Source organism: Hylobates moloch, unplaced genomic scaffold (assembly GCF_009828535.3).
Source record: "Hylobates moloch isolate HMO894 unplaced genomic scaffold, HMol_V3 SCAFFOLD_5, whole genome shotgun sequence".
Classification (NCBI taxonomy): Eukaryota; Metazoa; Chordata; class Mammalia; order Primates; family Hylobatidae; genus Hylobates; species Hylobates moloch.
Window position 1 is genome coordinate 39,723,794 of NW_026652280.1, and position 20,205 is coordinate 39,743,998.

The window sequence follows — 20,205 nt, forward strand, 5'->3', positions numbered from 1 at the left end:
AGAGTAACACTATAAACACGCACATACACATATACATATATACACATATGTGTGTGTATGTGTGTATATATATATTTTATATATATATATTATATATATATATTTTATATATATATATTTTATATATATATATATATATAGAGAGAGAGAGAGAGAGAGAGAGAATTGAAATAATGACAGTATCCCCCTCTGTATTTTAGGGATGCTTACTTTTCCATGAGCAATCTTGAAGTGTTTGTATAGTACTGTTAAACATAATATTCAGAAGAAGATAAAGTCAGAACCATCATACAAATGTAAAATCTAAATACATTGAACTTTATGGCTTTTCTTATATGAGGGAACAAGGAAGATGTTATCACCAGTTCAGAGAAAGTAATTGTATATACATACATACACACACACACACACATACATACATACATATAAAGGAAAAGAATTACAAATGCGTACAAAACTTTTTTTTTTTAAATATAGAAGCAGAGAAAATCAATGGACACTCTTTGAAAAAGATAGAGTTTGCCTATCTATGTGTCCCTTACAATTAATAAATAGGTGTGAAATGCAGGCATACCTCATTTTATTGTGCTTTACTTTATTGCACTTCACAGATATTGTGTTTTTTACAAATTGAAGGTTTTTGGCACCCCTGCATCCAACAAGTCTACCAGCAGAATTTTTCCAACACCACATGCTTACTGCCTACTTTGTGTCTGTGTCAGCACTTTTTAACAATAAATTAATTTTAATTAAGCTATATACATTATTGTTTTAGACATAATGCACACTTAATAGACCACAGTATAGTGTAAATACAATGTTTATAGGCACTGGGAAACAAAAAAAATTATGTGACTCATTTTTTGGCGTATTGATTTTATTGCAATGGTCTAGAAACAAACCCACAATATCTTCGAGGAATGATATAATTGAATATAATGAATAGCATTCAAATCAGACAGTTCATAAGGTTGTTCTATAGACAATGCATAGTTTTCCATTGAAGTGCTTTTTCTTCCACAGTCTCTTCTCTTTTGATCAAAAATAATCTCAAATATTTTTCTTAATCACAACATAAGTCTGACCTCATTAGTCTTAGCCCTATCATTGACATAGAAACAGCAACAGTGTTAATTTACTGCATAGGTCTTTTCATGTTTACTTTGCTGAAAATTTTCATTAGGAATCAGATTGGATTTTTCATAGCCTCTTTACACGAGGAAGCCAAGCCAAGAAACTCTCTCTACCAGATTTCACCTATAATACCTGTAAGTTGAGTGAATTCCTTTCTTTTTAAGGTCTCTGAAACATTCTGAGGTTCTTGGGCCTGTCTGAAAATGATTTCTCCTACCCACTTTTAAGGCTAAGAATCCTAAAAGCCAGTTATACAGCCAGTTTTACCAAGAGTGCTTCCTAAGCATTGATTACATAAAGTCAAATGTGGTTACTCAACAGTGGCTGGTAATACGTGATTAAATAATCATCATTCTCAAACATGACATTCCAGATAAACTTGGCTATCAGCCAATGTTTTCAATTATATCTTGGAAAAAGATGGCAAATTCTTAATGAACCTAGGCAAATAACTAAACTGCCATGAAAACAAGAATACTCAATAATAGAGTTTGAAGTCTATAAGAATCAGGCATGGAAACAAAGAATAAGACGCCATTGTTGCCTAATATTAAAAGGCAAAGCAACACCGGAACTCCGATAAATAGAAACATATTTGGGAGAACTCAGGCATTGACCCATCTCCAGAAACAGTCTATGGAGCATAGAATTTTTCTTATTTAAATAACGGTATGTCTCTCAAAATTTAATGTAGGGAAACAGCATCTCTTCAGATTTGAAAAACTCTTTCTATAAAATTCATCAATATTAACTTGTCAAATAAACTTACTTATTTCTGGTCCCTGTTTTTTATAAGGTAGAACAAATCTTTGTGATTTTTAAAGGAGACTTTGAAAAAAATCTCCAAGATACGTTAGGTGCAAAAAATGTCATGTGACTTTATCTTAATTTTATTTTATTTTAAATTCAAAATTCATTTCTAAGAAGTAGGAAAAAAAGCAGTTGTCAGGAGATTTGACCTCTCAAGGTAGAAATAATACTGGTCTACCTATTTAAAAGTGACAATAAAATATTTAAAAATAAACATAGAAAGTAACACGATTTTAAAGAACCTTGGTTCTTTCATAAGTGAAGAGTTTTTGTTTTCTTAAATAATCAAGGACATAATAAAATAAGCATAAAGCCCAGAAAATTATCTTGCTAAAACACAAAATCTGTGCAGATTACACAGAATTACATATCATGGCTTAAGGCAATAAACAAAGAAAAAAAAGCAAGCCCATTAAAACTGAACAGACTTTGTTAAGATTTTAACATATTTCATAGTTTTTTTCACTAAACATTTGCACACAATCTATAGGCATATCTCACTTTACTGTGTTTTTCTTTATTATGCTTCACAGAAAATAGTTTTTTCCAAAATTGAAGGTTGTGGCAACCGTGTGTCAAGCAAGTCTACTGGCACCGTTTTTCCAATAGCATGGGCTCACTTTGTGTCTCTGTGTCACATTGTAATTCTTGCAGTATTTCAAACATTCTCATTATAATTATATCTGTTACGGTGATCTGTAATCAGTGATCTTTGATGTTACTATTTTAATTGTTCGGGGACATGATGAACCATACCTATATAAGACAGCTAACTTAATCGACTGGACAAATGCTGTGTGTGCTCTGACTACTTCGCCGACCTGTTGTTTCCTTGCCTCTCTCCCTCTCTTCAGAACTCCCTATTTTCTGAGACACAACAGAATTGAAATTAGAGCAATTAATAACCCTACAATTGCCTCTAGGTGTTCAAGTGAAAAAGTCATGCATGTTTCATTTTAAATCAAAAGCTACACCTTGGGAGGCCAAGGTGAGAAGATTGCTTGAGGCCAGGCATTCAAGTCCAGCCTGGGCAATGGGGGAGGCCCTCATCTTTACACAACTAAAAACAAAATAAAATAAAAAAATCAGCTGAGCGTAGTTGGACCCACCTGTATTCCCAGCTACTTACAAGGCTGAGATGAGTGTATAGCCTGAGCACAAGAGTTCAAGGCTACAGTGAGCAATAGTTGCACCACTGCACTCCAGACTGGGTAACAGAGTGAGATTTTGTCTCTCAAAAAATTAAATATAAATAAATAAAAAGCTAAAAATGGTTAAACTTAGTGAGGGAGGAAGGTCTCCTGAAAGCTGAGACAGGCCAGAAGTTCAGATTCTTGTACCAAACAGCCAAGTTGCAAATGCAAAGGACAAGTCCTTGCAGGAAATTGAAAGTGCTACTCCAGTGAACATGCAAATGATTTGAAGGCAAAACAGTCTCATTGCTGATGTGGAGAAAGTTTTAGTGGTCTGGATAGAAGATCAAACTGGCCACGACAGCTGGTCTAATTAAGCCAAAGTCTAATTCAGAGCAAGACAGGTCCTAAGTCTATTCAGTTCTATGAAAACTGAGAGAGAAGAGGAAATTGCAGAAAAGAAAACATTCAAACCTAACAGAGATTGATTCATGAGGTTTAAAGAAAGACGCCATCTCTATAACATAGAAGTGCAAACTGAAGCAGTAGGTGCTGATTATAGAAGCTGCAGCAAATTATCTAGATCTAGCTAAGAAAATTGAAGAAGGTGGCCACACTAAACAATAGATTTTCAATGTTAACAAAACAGCCTTCTGTTGGAAGAAAATGCCATCTAGGACTCTCATAGCTTGGACGGAGAAGTCAATGACTGGTTTCAAAATGTCAAAGACAGACTGCCTCTCTTTTTAGTGACTAATGCAGCTAATGACTTTAAGTTGAAGCCAAAGTTCATTTTTTCATTCCCCAAGTCCTAGGGCCCTTAAGAATGAAGCTTAATCTACTCTGCTTGTTTTCTATAAATGGAATAACAAAGCCTGAATAACAGCACACCTGTTTAAATAATGGTTTACTAGATATTTTAAGCCCACTGTTTATGTCTAATGCTCAGAAAAAAAGGAGATTATTTTCAAAATATCGCTGCTCGTTGATTATGTACCTAGACACCTAAGAGCTCTGATGGAGATGTACGAGGAGATTAATGCTGTTTTCACACCTGCTAACACAACACCCATTCTGCCCACCATGGATCAAGAAGTCATTTCAAATTTCAAGTCTTATTATTTAAGAAATACATTTCATAATGCAATAGGTGCCGTGGCTAGTTATTCCTCTGATGGATCTGGGCAAAGTAAATTGAACACCTTCTGGAAAGGATTCACAATTCCAGATGCCGTTAACAACATTCATAAATCACGGGACGAGGTGAAAATATCAACATTAACACGGGTTTGGAAGAAGCTGATTCCAACCCTCATAGGTGACTTTGAGGAGTTCAAGATGTAAAAGGAGGACATAACTGCTGATGTGATGGAAGTAGAAAACTAGAATTAGGAGGGATGCCTAAAGATGTGACTGAATTGCTGTAATCTCATGATACAACTTGAGCCGATGAAGAGTTGCTTCTTATGGATGAGCAAAGAAAGTGGTTTCTTGAGATGGAATCTACTTCTGTGAAGATGGCTACGAACATTATTGAAAAGACAACAAAGGATTTAGAATATTACTTAAACAGAGTGGATAAAGCAGTTGGCAAGGTTTGAGAGGGATGACTTCAATTTCGAAAGAAGTGGGTAAAGTGCTATAAACAGCCTCACATGAGACAGAGAAACCTTTCGTGAGAGGAAGAGTCAATTGACGTGGAAAACTTCATTGTTATCTTATTTTGAGAAATTGCCACAGCCACCTTAACCTTCAGCAACTACCACCCCTGATTAGTCAGCAGCCACCAACATCAAATCAAGACCCTCCAGTAGCAAAATGATTATGACTCACTGAAGGCTCAGATGATTGGTAGCAATTTTTAGCAATGAAGTATTTTAATTAAGGTATGTACATTGTTTTTTAGGCCTAATGCTATTGCTCACTTAATGGACTATAGTGTAAACATAAATTTTGTATGCACTAGGAAACCAAAAAATAATTGCGTGACTTGCTTGATTGCAAAATTCACTTTATGGCAGTGGTTTTGGAACTGAACCTGCAATATCTCTGAGGTATGCTTGTAATTGAAAGCAAATACAATTTTCTTTCCATGACCTTTCTATAGCTTTTTATATCTATTCAGGTTTTTCCTTCACTACCCTCTTTCTTTTTCTAAAACAACCCGTCACTTTAGACTGAAATTATTATCTTTCTCCTTACTGAATAGAAGCAGATTACATCACTTCACCTACCAGGTGATAGTTCTCTGCCACTGTTGATCCTAGTGCATGTTCATTCACTTAAGTAACTGTAACTTTTTACTAAAGTAACTTCTATTTCACAGAGAAAAATAGGCGGTGGATAATAAATGCATGCATGTATTATATTTAACACTGATAGCTGTTTTCATTAAACCAAAAATATTAAACTGGTCTCATTTGCCAAAGACGTATCTATATTCTGTTCCCTTGATTTCTTAAAGTATTTTTAAGCTGGCTTATATAAAGATACCATTTTTTATAATACATTTAAAGTACTAAAGTTCAATTTTCTGGAAATTTTAGGAATATTCAATTGATATGTGTTTATCTGCCAACTAGAATGAGTTCCTTTAAGAGGCTTTTTAGGCTAATCTATCAATATCATTGGGAGATTGGAAAACACTACACATTCATAAGGTCTGTGGTAAAGGTGGTAAAGCCTTCTCTGAGTGATAGACACAGGATATACATACAGTTAAAAATAGAGAGCTTCAGCTGGGCACAGTGGCTCACGCCTGTAATCCCAGCACTTTGGGAGGCCGAGCAGGTGGATCATGAGGTCAAGAGATAGAGACAATCCTGGCCAACATGATGAAACCCTGTCTCTACTAAAAATACAAAAATTAGCTGGACGTGGTGGTGCATGCCTGTAGTCCCAGCTACTCGGGAGGCTGAGGCAGGAGAATTGCTTGAACCCAGGAGACGCAGGTTGCAGTGAGCCAAGATGGCACCACTGCACTCCAACCTGGGGACAGAGCAAGGCTCCATCTCAAAAAATAATAATAATAAAAATAAAAATAGAGAGCTTCACTTCTAAAGTTGAGCCAAGGATTCAAAGCAAATAAACAACCACAGAACCTTACTGGCCTGTCAAAAACCTGATCTCCTTCTCACTGGAAAAATTCTTCGTTGTCTAGAGCTAAAAATAGATAATTGAAAAAGACTAACAAACTAGACTCTCTATCATCTGTTATTTAACAGAGAGTAAAAATTACCAAGTGGTCAGACCACGAAATACAACTCTTAATCAATAAAATTAATAAACCGGAGTATCTGTTGTCTCTTATGCAACAGGGAATAGATCTCTGTAAACAATTAATCCTCATACAGATATTATCAAATAATCAGTGAATAAAACCAAATATCCAAACATTGCTGCTAGAAATTGGGAATAATTTATTGGCTGAAAATAAATCAAAACCAAAGACAAAACACAAAATTAGTAGAAAGTAAAATTAAAATTGAATAAACTGAGAGTCGTTAAAGCTCTTTCGCCTCTTTGAAGTCACCTCTGAGAGCAAAGAAAGGATGTACTTTTTCCCAAGATGCTCACCTCTGGTGAGGAAGGTTACCTGGCCCTGGTAGGAGAATCCACTGGGCATGTTGGTGGAAGATCTCCAAAACTGTTAAAAGATAAATTTCAAAAAGATGAGATCATGTCTCTCTTATAGACAGAAAAATGAACATGTGTCAAATATTTGATGTTTCTCATATGAGAGAATCAGGCAGATGCTATAATTGTTCAAAGAAAAAGTCAAAGAAAGCATAGATTTATACTAAATTACACGTGGATGCAAAACTGTTTTTTCTAGGGTAGGAAAGAAGTCAATGAAAACTCTGTTGGAAAAGATAGTTTGCCAATTTATCAGTTACCTACAATTTACAAGAGATACAAAATAGCCCAAAGATAATTAGCAGGGCTACAACTAGAGAGTTTATGAATGTATGCTATGGGCGCTGAAGCACAGCTCATATGTATCATTGTATAAAACTCACTTAGCTACTCAGTGTGGTATAAGACTGTCACTGTTATCCCCATTTTATAGATAACAGAGTAAATAAGGTAAGAGCTCAGGGTAACAATTTACATTCAGGTGTTCAACCACAATGATTGAGGCTCTTTGTCCATCTTTACTAGGCATAAACCTGTACTAGATGCTGTGGAGGATATAAAATAGGTAAAACTCTGGACTGATGAACTTTGCAAGTTTAAATAATGCAAATCATACGAACTTGCAAGAGAAAATATGTGAATCTAGTGACAATATTTAAGAGCTCAAAGAGAGGTGTGATCACTTAAAATCCAAATGCACCTTTTATCTAAGCATGAGAGTTCAGGATAAAAAGTCTTCAATCTATTTAATAAATTTACTTTCATAGCAGAAATAAAAACCAACACAGTTTTTTCATATGCATACCACTTACTCTGCTATCAACATTAGCCTGAATTTTGTTTTTGTCCCGGGCATTTATCCAGTCAAAAAAAGGACATTTGACTGCAACTAGCCAGAAATATGGGGGCAGTCGTGGCTGCATATTCAGTTATTTCAGAAAACAGCAGTAGCCTCCTGTGTCAGACTGAAACACCTTCAGTTAAACATCTTCAGTTTGACCTTAAGTCAACTCCTCCTATATCAGGTCATGCAGTAATAGGGGCTGTTTGACTAAGAGGTCATTGAAACTGGCATCAACCAGGAAACAATCCTTGAAGAAGAACAAACAGTAATCTGGAGAAAGAACTTTGAAATGGAGATTGTGCTAGATGTTAAGGTAAACTTGAATTGTCAATGAGCTGGCCTCTCAGTGGCTGTCTTTCTCTAAAAACAAAAACCTGCATTTCTGTTTTCTCTAAACAAGACTGTTTTCTGTGCTTCTTATAGATTTTTCTATTCAGATATTCTGGGGTTATCATCACAAAAATGGAAACAAGGAAGTAAACTGAGACCGAATTGCAAATTACATTTTTAAAAGGCTTACAGTAAAAGAATGCAATAAATGGAAACTGATGAAAGTGAGAAGGTAGACCAGCGAAAATGAAGGCAAACATATCTAAGACCAACTGAGCCCTCCAACAGTGAGAATGGTACTTAGTTTCCCTCTTCACATTACTCATTTCCAGTTCCTCTTCTTCCATCTTCTGTGGGCTTTCTCTTTGTAGTTTCAATATGGCTATCAATAGCTCCCAGGGATAGGTGCTTTCTTGTTTCTAGTTCAGGGAAAGTTGTGAAGTTTACTCTGTATGGAGCACTTTGATCATGAGCATCCTCTGCATCACTTATTGTGACCGTTGTGTTGGAATATGTTGATACATTAATCCAGTAACAACCAACTCTGGAGTTGGTAGTTAAGTAAAAGTGCCATCTAAACTTAGAGCACAATGATAAGATAAAGATGACTTTCCATAACAAATATGGGATCCTGTTTTCTTGGTGGAGAAACATTGGATTCTGGACAGATAAGAGCCCCATCCACCATCTTCTAAATTGATTTCGGAGAGCCATGCTGAGTGCAATCCTCACTTTCTTGGCATAAGGAACCAGGACCACCATTTCTGCTGTGACCGCACATGAGCCTACGTGAAACCAGTCAGTGCTTCTTTCTCTTTATCTGTCAAATGAAGGTAATGTTTACCTCATATGGTGAGAAAATACATAATCTGAAAACTTTTTTAAATAAAATTTCTATTTCTACACAAATGACTTTTTCGGGTTAAGATGTGGTTGCTTTCTTTCTTCAGCTCTCTTCTCTCAGTTCAAGTAAGGAGACAATGATTTGTATCAGTGTTAGCACATTTAGCAAAGAAAAATAAAATAAATATTTTACCTGTCAACTCTATGTTGCCTCTTAATATATGTCAGAGAAGATCTGAGTGGGCTTCAAATGGCCCTGCCACCTGAGATAGAGCATCTCTGGCCTCACAGGGTCTTCTGTCAATGAAATCCTGATGATACTCTTGGAATTGTCTCAGACATTCAGCAAAACTAAAGATTCAGGGTTTGATCATGGTGATCACTTATTGAAATTACATTCTTACAATTTGATAGGCACTTTTTGTCTACAAAACACTTAGTGATTACTTAAAATATGGAATTAGACACATTTATAGGTTGCCACTATGCATACTCTCTTTTGGTTTGCCTGTGCATTCTTATCTCTGAGTGTCCTGATAATACTTAATGTGTCACCAAATGAGTTTGATTGCTGACACAAAGCCTGAGAACTGACTACTGGCTTACCCTGCAGTTGTGCAGTGGTGGCACATTAGGGGAAGAAGAGTGATTCTGTCCTTTTCAAAGCTGCTTCCTTCACTGTGGGGGAGAAATGAACCATAGTGCATCAGTTGGAAACTATGCTGATTATGGCTTATTTACAAGCAATGGACCTCCTAAAGCCAATATGGGTGACTCACAATATTAGGAAGAGAATATTGTGTAATGTATGGAAGATGCATCATGGAAAATATTAGAAACATCTATGCAAAGATAAGCGCTGATAGGTCAGAAAATGAGTTGCTAAGGACAGCAATGAAGAGAGCCAAAAATAGGCTGAGAGAATCCTCTAACCTTTCAGCTTTCTGATGCTTACACCTGCTCTGCCAGGAAGCCCTGGTTCTGAGAGGATGACTCAGCCCTAAAAAATCTTGGGGAGTGCCAGTGTCACATATTTTACCTTCTCAGAACCAGAGGACAGCAAAATTTAATAAAAAATAGATCAGCTTCAATTAAAGACTTTTGGACACCACTTTCTATATAAAAGATAAATTTTTCTATCATTCAAACCCCAGATTATGTAAATTGCTGAGTTTTTCTCTTTAAAAAAAATCTGAAAATACAGCCAGAAATATGATATGGAGGACCGTATCTACATAAAACTAGTTCATCATTTGGCCACAACTTATCATTACAGCACAGAAATATGGAACTGATCAGAATTCCAAAAAATCTAGTTTAATTCTTTTTGTTTTTAGGTGAGGAAACTCAGGCCTGGAGAGAAAAATTGGTTTTAGAATGTCACACAAACTTTAAATATAGTTTCTTTATATTTTAATACAGTTTGTTGAGTGCTTCCAAATTGGATTATTTTACATGAGAACTTCTTTAACATTTTGACCTACAAATGAAAACACTTGGATAAAATATATATTGCTAAAACATGTATTATGCACATGTCCATTCCTTCAAAAAGTAGTCAAGCCAGTTGTTTAACTTAAGTAACTTATTTAATACTTTAAAAACAGATAAATCAACTAAAATTCAGCCAGAAAGGAAAAACACAATATATAATATTTTTCAGTGTACCTAGCATACTATTTTGACATTGTAATTAAAAATGGGGTAAATGCCATTTCCTATTTAGGTATAGATAAAATCTTAACACCAGGTACCTGTGGTTCTAAATCTTCACCATTCATCAGAATTATCTTGAAAACTTTTTAAAACACATAAGTTGGACCAATTCTAGGAGTTTCTGATTTGGTAGTTCTGGAGTGGGACCAGAATTTTCATTTCTAACAAGTTTCCTGGTGATGCTGATGCCACTCCTTTGAATATCACACTTTGAACACTACTTGTGTTTGTGATATAAAATATAAAATTCTAACCCAGGAGTTAAAAAAAATGGATTCTAGGTTTAGCTCAGATAATATCTTGCCATGTGACCTCAAGAAAATGAACTGGATTTTTCTGATCAGTATTTTTTCAACTGAGTGGGGAGAAATTTAAATTGAGTCCAGTCTAATATACTGGAGTTGCCATTTTGGAGTAACAAGGGTATTAAAATACTTCAAAGTTCACCCATGACTAGATTTAAATTCTTTGCTAAAAATCAACTGATACCTCTTTTTTAAAAATCAATTTATGTACTTGAAATCCCTGCTGGTCCAAGATTTTTGCCATGGACTCAACCTATACTGATGTAGCTGTTGGTGCACACCCGTATCTTAGCAGTTACCTCTACCCACAGAAGGCAGAGCACTAGGAAGCCCTGACAATCTCCGTCTGTGGGGCTGCTTTCTGGCCGCAAGAGCATGTTCACACCAAGCACGGGGCAAGCTGGAAATGATGAAGAGTAAGTGCCTTGGAAACCTGACCTCAAACAGGGACTAAGGCAAGTAAAAGGATAAATACCCTGCCGCCTTGCACCTGGGTTGGGATATTTCAGAGTCACATTCTACGCTGGCCCCCCGAGTCCCCCAGTAGGATGGAGCTCCACTTGGCACGGTTGTAACTCGCTTGATTGTGCATGTATATTGGCTTCTATTCTTTCTTTCCTCCCTGCTCCTTCCTGAAATCACCTCAAAAAATTAGCTACTTTCACTTAAGTCCTTCTTACAGGATCAGATCCTTGAGAACACAAACCAGGGAACTGTTTGTTTGTACATTACCATGAATAACAATTCATTTTTATTCTTACTGTGCAGTGCTAGTTTAATACCTACAGATTTGTTAATGTTAAAAAATTCTAGTAGTTTTATGTTTCTAATGTACCCGATCTATGGCATTTCAAGTTGTAAGATTCTTGAAAAAAGATGATTTTAGTGTTAAAATTGGGCTTAAAGGATAAAGACAATTTCATTCCATTCTCCCTAATAACTAGAACTTTTTGAATGAAGAAGAAATCTCCTATACAGTATATCATTAACATCTAGAATGTCTGAAGGTTAAAAAATATATAAGGACTTATATCCCAAATATAGCTACTTGAGTAAAAGGTAGTAGTGTTATGCCTTCTGGGCTAAACTCACAGAAAATTGAGGGAAGAATAGACTAAAACACTAAAGCAATTGATCAAAATATTAAGAAGATAAAACGTATTTACAGATAATATTAGGAGAGAGACTCTTATGAGGAAGACGGGAGGAGATATTAAAAAAAAGCACGCGGCTGGGCGTGGTGGCTCATGCCTGTATTCCCAGCATTTTGGGAGGCCGAGGCAGGCAGATCATGAGGTCAGATCGAGACCATCCTGGCCAACATGATGAAACCCCATCTTTACCAAAAATACAAAAATTAGCTGGGCGTTGTGACAGGTGCCTGTAATCCCAGCTACTCGGGAGGCAGAGGCAGGAGAATCGCCTGAACCTGGGAAGCAAAGGTCGCAGTGAGCTGAGATCATGCCACTGCACTCCAGCCTCGTGACAGAGCGAGACTCAGTCTCAAAAAAAAGCATGCAAACTACATTTAATATTTACGAGAACCTTGGATACATCTGGATACATTTGAATAGTTTTAGGATGGTTAGGTGGTTTTGAATCTGTGCCCTGAAAAGTTTAAATAATCAAATACCAAATTCTTGGGCTTAAAGGATAGCAAATAAGAAATGAAACAACTTGCTGTAAAATTGAAACTGAAACTGTTCCTCAAAGAGTAAGAAACTAATGACTAACATATTTTTGAACTTGCAGGATAATCAATAAAGGAGACAACTTGAGGAAACACTGAAACTCCCTCCACTTGTGAGATCAAGATAAAACTGGCTGAAATAGGTTGAAACCAATATGGCTGACTGGAGCCTGTGCAAAGTGAGCTTACTATCATCACAGTCTGAATTGCCACAGCATGCTTTATGCTAACTCCCCCTGAATTTGCACATGCAATCCATGAGGTAGCGTAAAGAGATAACTGCGCATGCTCAAGGACTCTCCAGCCCTCTCCTTTCCTTCCGCAAATCACCTGCTAATCTCAGAATCCACCTCAGAAACTTTTCTAATAAAAAATATTGCCTTGAAGCCAGCACAGACAGATTTGAGCTTGATTCCTATCTCTTTGTGAGTCAACTTGCAATAAAGAGATGTTTTTTTTTGTTTTTTTGTTTTTTTGTTTTTTTTTTTACCTCAAAATCTAGTGTCGTAGTATTGGCTTCCAGTGCATTGGGTAGCAAGCCTCTTTTGCTAGGTGACAGTTTCATGGTTTCTGTTCCACTTCATGATTAAAACATTAATATTACTCTTGTGTTTCAGAGTAAACCCAACTAATTTTTTAATTCAAAACTTTTGTGAAATATACCTGATAAAAGCTTATATTCTCTTCAATAGAAAAGCCCACAGCAGTATCACCCCCTAAAACCTTGGAAAAAAAAAAAAGCATTACACATGCAGAGAAAAAAGGGAGAAATCTTTCAAACCATCAATTAACCAAAGAGTGAAGAAAAAATGTAGATGGCAGAAGCTCTAATAATTCTTCCAATATAGGTTCCAATGTAAGCCAATTGCAGGTAGAAAAACAACTATGGATATTAATTATTGTTAGGATGTAATTTACACACAGTGAACTGTCAGATTTCAAGCATAATGTCTGACAAATATGTGTAAGGGCATAGCACATTTTTTGAACCCCAGAATCCTTCTAAGTCAACCTCCTGACCCTAGAAACAGCCGCTGACCTGATTTCTATCACCTAGATTCATTTTCTTATTCTACAATCTCGCTCAAATGGAATTGTACAACATTGACTCTTTTGTGTCTAGTTTCTCAACATAACATGTTTGTGTGACTGTTGTTGAATGTATCAGTAGTCTTTCCTTTTTTGCTATTGAGTAGTATTCCATTATATCAATATACCAAGAATTTTTCATCCATTCTTCTACCGACAGACATTCATTTGTTTTCTATTTTTGTTTTTTTTAATGAAACTGCTATGAACATTGTTATACAATGATCATTATAACCTTATGTTTTAATTTCTATTAAATGAATATCTAAATAAAATTACTGGGAAATAAATAAATTATAGATATTAATTTAACTGACAAATCTCATGTATCCTAGAAAACAGTCTATGGGAAAGTATATCTGAGTTTTCTGAGTTTGGGACAGTGAATATGACTACCTCACTTTATTTTAATGTCTGCACTGATATTAACATGGTTTCTTCTGGCATATATTAAATATATGCATTTAATTATTGACATATTGGACAATAATATTAACCAACTTAAACTGAGTACCTCTAAGATATTTAAATAGTCTAATAATTGAAAAACTTTGATAGTTAATTAGATACTGTAAATTGGTAGCACGATATAAAAGGTGCTCACATATTTTTTGAGATTAAACTTAATGTCAAAATCCAGGTAGCTCAGGATTCTGACAGTCACCAAGGAATGGTTTAAGCTCACTAATTTACTAAGTTTCTATAAAAATTCTACCTCTCCCTATTAATAATATATTAGATATCTTATGAATTAAATACAAATACCTCCAGCTAGATTCCAAGGCCTGCCCAGCTGTCTTTCTATTGCTCACTCTGAATGTCTTCAGCATGTATTTTGTGCTGTGAACCTGGCTGTCCCTTCATTGAGATTTCCTGCTACTCAAGGCGTTTCTACATCCTCAATTTTGCCTATTTTCTTTCCCACCTTGGGATATCCTTTCATCCATCTTTTTATCCAGTTATCAGTCAAAACTGCTCTGGTTCCATCTTTTGGTGAGGCTGATGTTAGCTGTATGAATAAGCTTTTCAAAATTACAGTAGCTCCGAAAAAATTATCTCATGGGAATTGACAATCATTTAGAACTTTTTCAAGTTTAAAATTTTTGTTTAATTTTGCTTTGTGTTATTTTATCTTATTTTATTTTTAGTTTAGTCTCACCATTCTATTGTAAGTCTGTGAGCATGTATTAATTACACAAGTAATGATGGTGCTGAGTGCATTGTATTATCAAACCTCTATGGCTGATTGATGGATTCTTATACATGAATGTCCTTTACTACTCATTCAAGTGGTAGGTGTAGTAGTCTCTAGGTAAAGTAAGGCTTGCCTCCAATTAAGTAATTTCATATTTTAAAAGTACTTCCATGCACATCATTTTATAATGAAGTAGAAAAATAAATTTTCCTTTCTGTTCTACTTATATATTTTCCATTTTTCATCTGAACTGTTAGTTTTTGCCTTCATGTACACAATTTTAGTGTATCTTAAACAAATTATCCTTTAGTAGACTCCAATTTTGGGTCTCAGTTTTTGATTTGTCATCAGTGTCACTGCTTGGGGACTTAGATTCTTTACCTATAGGTTAAAATGTTTCCACTTGTTAATTTCTAAAATTATTTCAAATTCTGTAGTTTTCTATTACAAATATATGGATAATGTTAAATGATTTTAGAAAATGTGGTAATCAATGTAAAATTGAATATAGAATTTTCCTGTTTATAATAAACATAAAAGATGGTATTTATTTAGATTATAAAAGACAAATTTAAACTTTGCTTTAATGACGTATATTGAACAGCATTTAAAAGAAAGTCTAAGTGTTTATTTTTTATTTTAAATTGCTTTAGTTTCCCGCAAGACAAATAGTTCTTTAGACATGGGCTTTGTGACAAATAGCACAGTATTAAAATGAGGGCTCGTCAGCAAAGCTATGCTTGGGAAGGCCCCATGAAAAGGTAAACCCCAGTTTGTCTTGACATATTTTTCATGAGATATGGTGGTCAGAAAGATATGAACAATCTAATCCTTTATCAAGGAGCTAATTTGTGTATATTAACATATTTATTTGTTCAAATTTTCTGTGGAATCATATGCAAATACAGTTGTGGTGAAAAGAGTTTCAGACATCAATTCATATAATTTGCTTTGAGGATTATATGTGCATTCACCCAGACATCTACCTGGCATTTGGAGGACGTGAAAATTACGAGCAATAAATAAGTAAATATGTTTTCCCTTGTCTTTCGCATTGCCTGTGCCAAAAAACAGTCAAATGAATTGTTCAGCATAATCAATATAATAGAAAAGAACACTTCCCCACAGATTGTTTGATAAAACACAAACAAATAATTAACAAAATTTCCACTTTTTTGCTGGCAGTGGTGCCATCTCCCTTACCTAATCAGAAGTTATTGCTCCCCTCTATTATCAGTGGCAAATCTCATGACTGGGAGCCACACTCTTTCTTCACATTGTGTCGATGGGTCATTCAGGAGGAAAATAAAGGTGAGAACCTATGACCTGCTTTTTCTACTGACACTTTTTGTACTTTCAATTCTAGGTGTTTACTATGAATCTGACTGTTCAAGTTTCTTAGAATGGCTCTCACTTGGTTGCATGCAGAAATTATAAAGAGCTGAGTCAGGAGAACAAAAAAAAAAAAGAGAGAGAGAGAGAGAGAATCATCCAACCAAACACAAAACCCTCGGTTTTGTAAAGCTTGGCCTGATATGAACCCTCAGCAAAATGAGAGAGAGAGAGAGAGACACAGAGACACTAAAAGAAAAAAAAATAAATCCAACAAGAAATTATGAGTCTCATTAAAATGAATCTAGGTTGATTTACTACAGTTGTAATCAAAGGTTGCATGACCTTATAAGCTTTGCTACTCCATTTATAATAAATCTAGGCAGTTAAAAATAGATGAGCTTTAGAACAGATAATAAATGGAACACTTTGAAAAAATACATGATTATAATGAAAGGTCTGCCCTACCATCATTGGACAACCCTGCTTAATAATTAGGCCTGCGGGCTTATTGGTTCAGCAGGTGCTTTGGCCATGTTAAGGAGTAGAATTGTCTACATTTTCATTTTTTTAATGTTGGCTCTAAATGCTGGGGATGCAGAGAGGCCCAACTTAGCAGCCTATGGCTCCTGGCGAACGGTCACTTTTATAATTGGAACTGAGTCCATCTACCAGTATGAAGAAACGCACCTAGATTTAGATCATAAATATAAATGTCATCCATCATTACGAATAAGGAAATCATCAGGTCATCTAAAGCTATGCATTATAAGAAATTTTATCAACATTTATACGTGAGAGGAAAAGAAACAGTTTCTCTAAATTCTTGCTTGAGAAACAGAGACAATACATGGTCTAGTTGCCTCCTTCTCTTTAAACAAAGTTTGGCAGGAGAGAAAGGAGAGACCTTGTCTGTATTAGAGAGGAGTGAAGTTAGTTTGTACCAATTAAGGAAAAATGTAATTTTATTATAGATGATTCTACTATAGTCAATAAACACGTGGTGCATCTTATATCTCTATTATATTTCCCTGCCCCATCAATGTTAAGAATGGCATGTAACTTGTTTCGGCAAGTTGAGTGCAAGAGAAGTGATTATGCCACCTTGAGAAAAATGTTTAAAGAGCTCCATGTTCTTCTACCGTCTTCTGTTTCTCTTCACCAGAATGCCAGCCATGTTGCAGCTACGGGCTGCTCCTTTAACCTGGATTCTATAATCAAGATTTATCCGAGCTAGGTATGTAGCATGAAAAAGAAATAAATCTTTGTTGTACAAGAACTCGGAGTTGGGGTTTTTGTTATGTGTCAATATGCAGTTTATCCTGAGAAAGGGTGCACTCTGCCTGTTTATTGCATATTCAAGGGCAGATTAAGAGGTTGATAGAAAATTTCCATGGAAAGGGAATTAAGGGTATTTAGTAGCTCCAAAAGTAGGCCTGGCTAGTTTGAGGTAGAAGATAAAAGTAATACCAGTTAAAAGAAACAAATTTTTGACTTTTCAGGTGAAGGCTAAGATAGAGGAGTTCAGAGGATGAGGAATCCCAAATTCAGAGAAAAGAATACAGAAGACATTGATTAGAAAATAATAGGAGGCCAGCACAAGTTGCTGACAAAGAACTAAGGAGGACCTGAGGACCTGAACCAATGATAAAGTTCCCATGGTGAATAATGAATGACACATTTCTGAGGCAGTGATGCCAGATACTGAATGTGAAATTATTTTTTACTCAAAGATATAATTATACCCACTACCCACAAAAGCTCTGTAAATATCTATCTCACCTGTCAGACTTTGTATTGATCCTTGGGATAAATTAGGATGAAACTATGACAGCCATGAAGCAGTGGTAGACATAATGCAGAGAGCAAAATAAAAGGGAAGGCAGAAGAAATCTGGAGTAAGAGCTGACAAGAGAATAATAACTCAACCACACGTAGTTGCAGAAACTTGGCGGAATATGGGATTTGGGTTTTAACTGTTTGTTTGAGTGTTAGAATGCTTTTGCCTATGGGAACATCAGTGTTACGCAAGAAACAGTTACATACGGAGGGTGGAGGCTTCTAAAATCATGTCCTGAAGGCTGACCCAGTTCAGTGTGTTGAGGATTAGAGTCTTTCTGCTGACATCAACAAGTATGATCTGAGCATTTACAAGGAAATGCTCTTATATGGGGCAAAATGGAACCATGGTGCTTGGGGTAAAGTTTATTAGCATCACAATATCATCAATGTCATCACACTGAAGTTTGTATTTACCGTACAATATAATAATTAATTTGCACAAATTTTCTTATTGGATTGTTGTATGGACTCCTTGAGATGGGATAAACAGATAGTAGACTATTTTTAAAATGAAAGAAAAAAATTATCAAGATGATAAGTGGCTGAAGAAATATTTAGTAAATATTAGAGCTGGGAATTTGGCTGAGGCTTTTTGATTTAATAATACTTTTTTTTCTGTCAGTGATTTTCTAAGACGACAAACAAGAAATCAGAACAACCTTGGGCCCTAATCCATATCTACCTGGATGCAGGGGCGTTAAGAAGGAAAGAAATCCCATGTTCCCTAACTCAAAGGAGATAAGAGTGTCTGCCATGGGGAACAACTGTTGCTGAGCAGGTGTGTTTTATTCCTTGGAGTAGAAAATAAGATCAAAATTCCTCAAACATATGAAAACAACATAAGCAAAATCTTCTCACATTAAAAATTATGGAAATTTATTCATATTTATTTTAAATAGTCATTATTAGCATTTAAGGACTTAAACATATATACACACACACACACACGTATTAGTCAAGGTTCTCCCGAGAAACATAATATATCTACATATATATGTGTAGATATATTTACTAAGAGATTCATTAGAAACTATTTTCTCAGAAAATTATGGAGGCTGAAAAGTCCCACAATCTGCTGTTTGCTAGCTAGAGACCCAGGAAAGCTGGTGGTATTTCAAAGGCCTACAAGCCAGATAATCAAGGGTGTAGATTCCAGTCTAGGTCTGAAAGCCTAAGAACCAGGAGTTCCAAGGGCAGGAGAAGATCCAAGTTCAGCTCAAGTAGATAGGCAGAGTTTAGTCAACCTTTCTCCAACTTCTTGTACTATTTCTGCCCTCAGTAGATTAGATGGTGCCCATCAACATTGAAGTGGGCCATTTGCTTTACTCAGTCCACAGATTCAAATACTAATCTCTCCCAGAAATATCCTCTCAGCAACATCCAGAAACAACATTTAACGTACAGCTATCTAGGCATCCCCTGGCCCAGTCAAGTTGACATGTAAAATTTGTCATCACAAATCTACTCTGTCAACTTGATACTCATAAACATCTCCTTAAACCATATTTAATCTCCAGATAAACAGAGCAACAAGGTCATAATTCGCCTAACATGATACAGCTATTCTGCACACCACCTATAATGCACTGTCTGTGGGTGATGTTTACTCTTCTCTTTGATATCTTATAACATAAATACATGGTTTGGATTTGTGTCCCCGCCCAAATCTCATGTCAAATTGTAATCCCCAGAGCCTGGTGGGAGGTGACTGGACCATGGGAACGGATATCTCCCTTGTCCTTCTCATGATAGTGAATGAGTTCTCACGACATCTGGTTGTTTAAAAGTGTGTAGCATCTCCCTTTTCACACTCTTCCTCCTTCTCCAGCCTTGTAAGATGTGCCTCCTTCCTCTTGGCCTTCCAGAATGATTGTACATTTCCTGTGGCACCCACAGCCATGCTTCCTATACAGCCTGTGAAACTGTGAGCCAATTAAACTTCTTTTCTTTATAAATTGCCCAGTCTCAGGTAGTTTTTTATAGCAATGCAATAACGGACTAATACAAATACTACGTTGTAAAATTAATAATAATTAAATACCATAAAATTAAGTCAATACACATTACATTATATGATAAGGAAATAAAAGAGGAAAGAAAACAAAGATATGTATACACACACAAACATATTCACAACAAATTAAGGAGAAAATACTTAAGACAATTACAGTACTTGCTTTTGTAACTACTTACTTGGTCATAGTTGGTATCTATAATTACCTTCTTCTCCTACCCTCTCTAGGTTATTTTTGGTTTCAGAAAGCACCTCAATTAGTTGTAGTTCTTTATCTGGCAAAATGATCCAA

At 35.7% G+C, this 20,205-nt stretch overlaps 2 long non-coding RNA genes across 2 annotated transcripts in view; both read left to right on the forward strand.

The window, feature by feature from the left end:
• Nucleotides 1–16,026, forward strand: part of LOC131383423 (uncharacterized) — a 32,216-nt gene extending 16,190 nt beyond the window's left edge. The window contains exons 2-3 of the long non-coding RNA XR_009213430.1: nt 12,504–12,620; nt 15,963–16,026. This is a non-coding gene — a long non-coding RNA (uncharacterized LOC131383423). The remainder of the gene's footprint in view (nt 1–12,503; nt 12,621–15,962) is intronic.
• A 2,550-nt stretch (nt 16,027–18,576) lies between these two features.
• Nucleotides 18,577–19,854, forward strand: LOC131383593 (uncharacterized). Its single transcript, XR_009213735.1, has 2 exons — nt 18,577–18,677; nt 19,728–19,854. It is a non-coding gene; the product is annotated as an uncharacterized LOC131383593 (long non-coding RNA).
• The last annotated feature ends 351 nt before the right edge of the window (nt 19,855–20,205 follow it).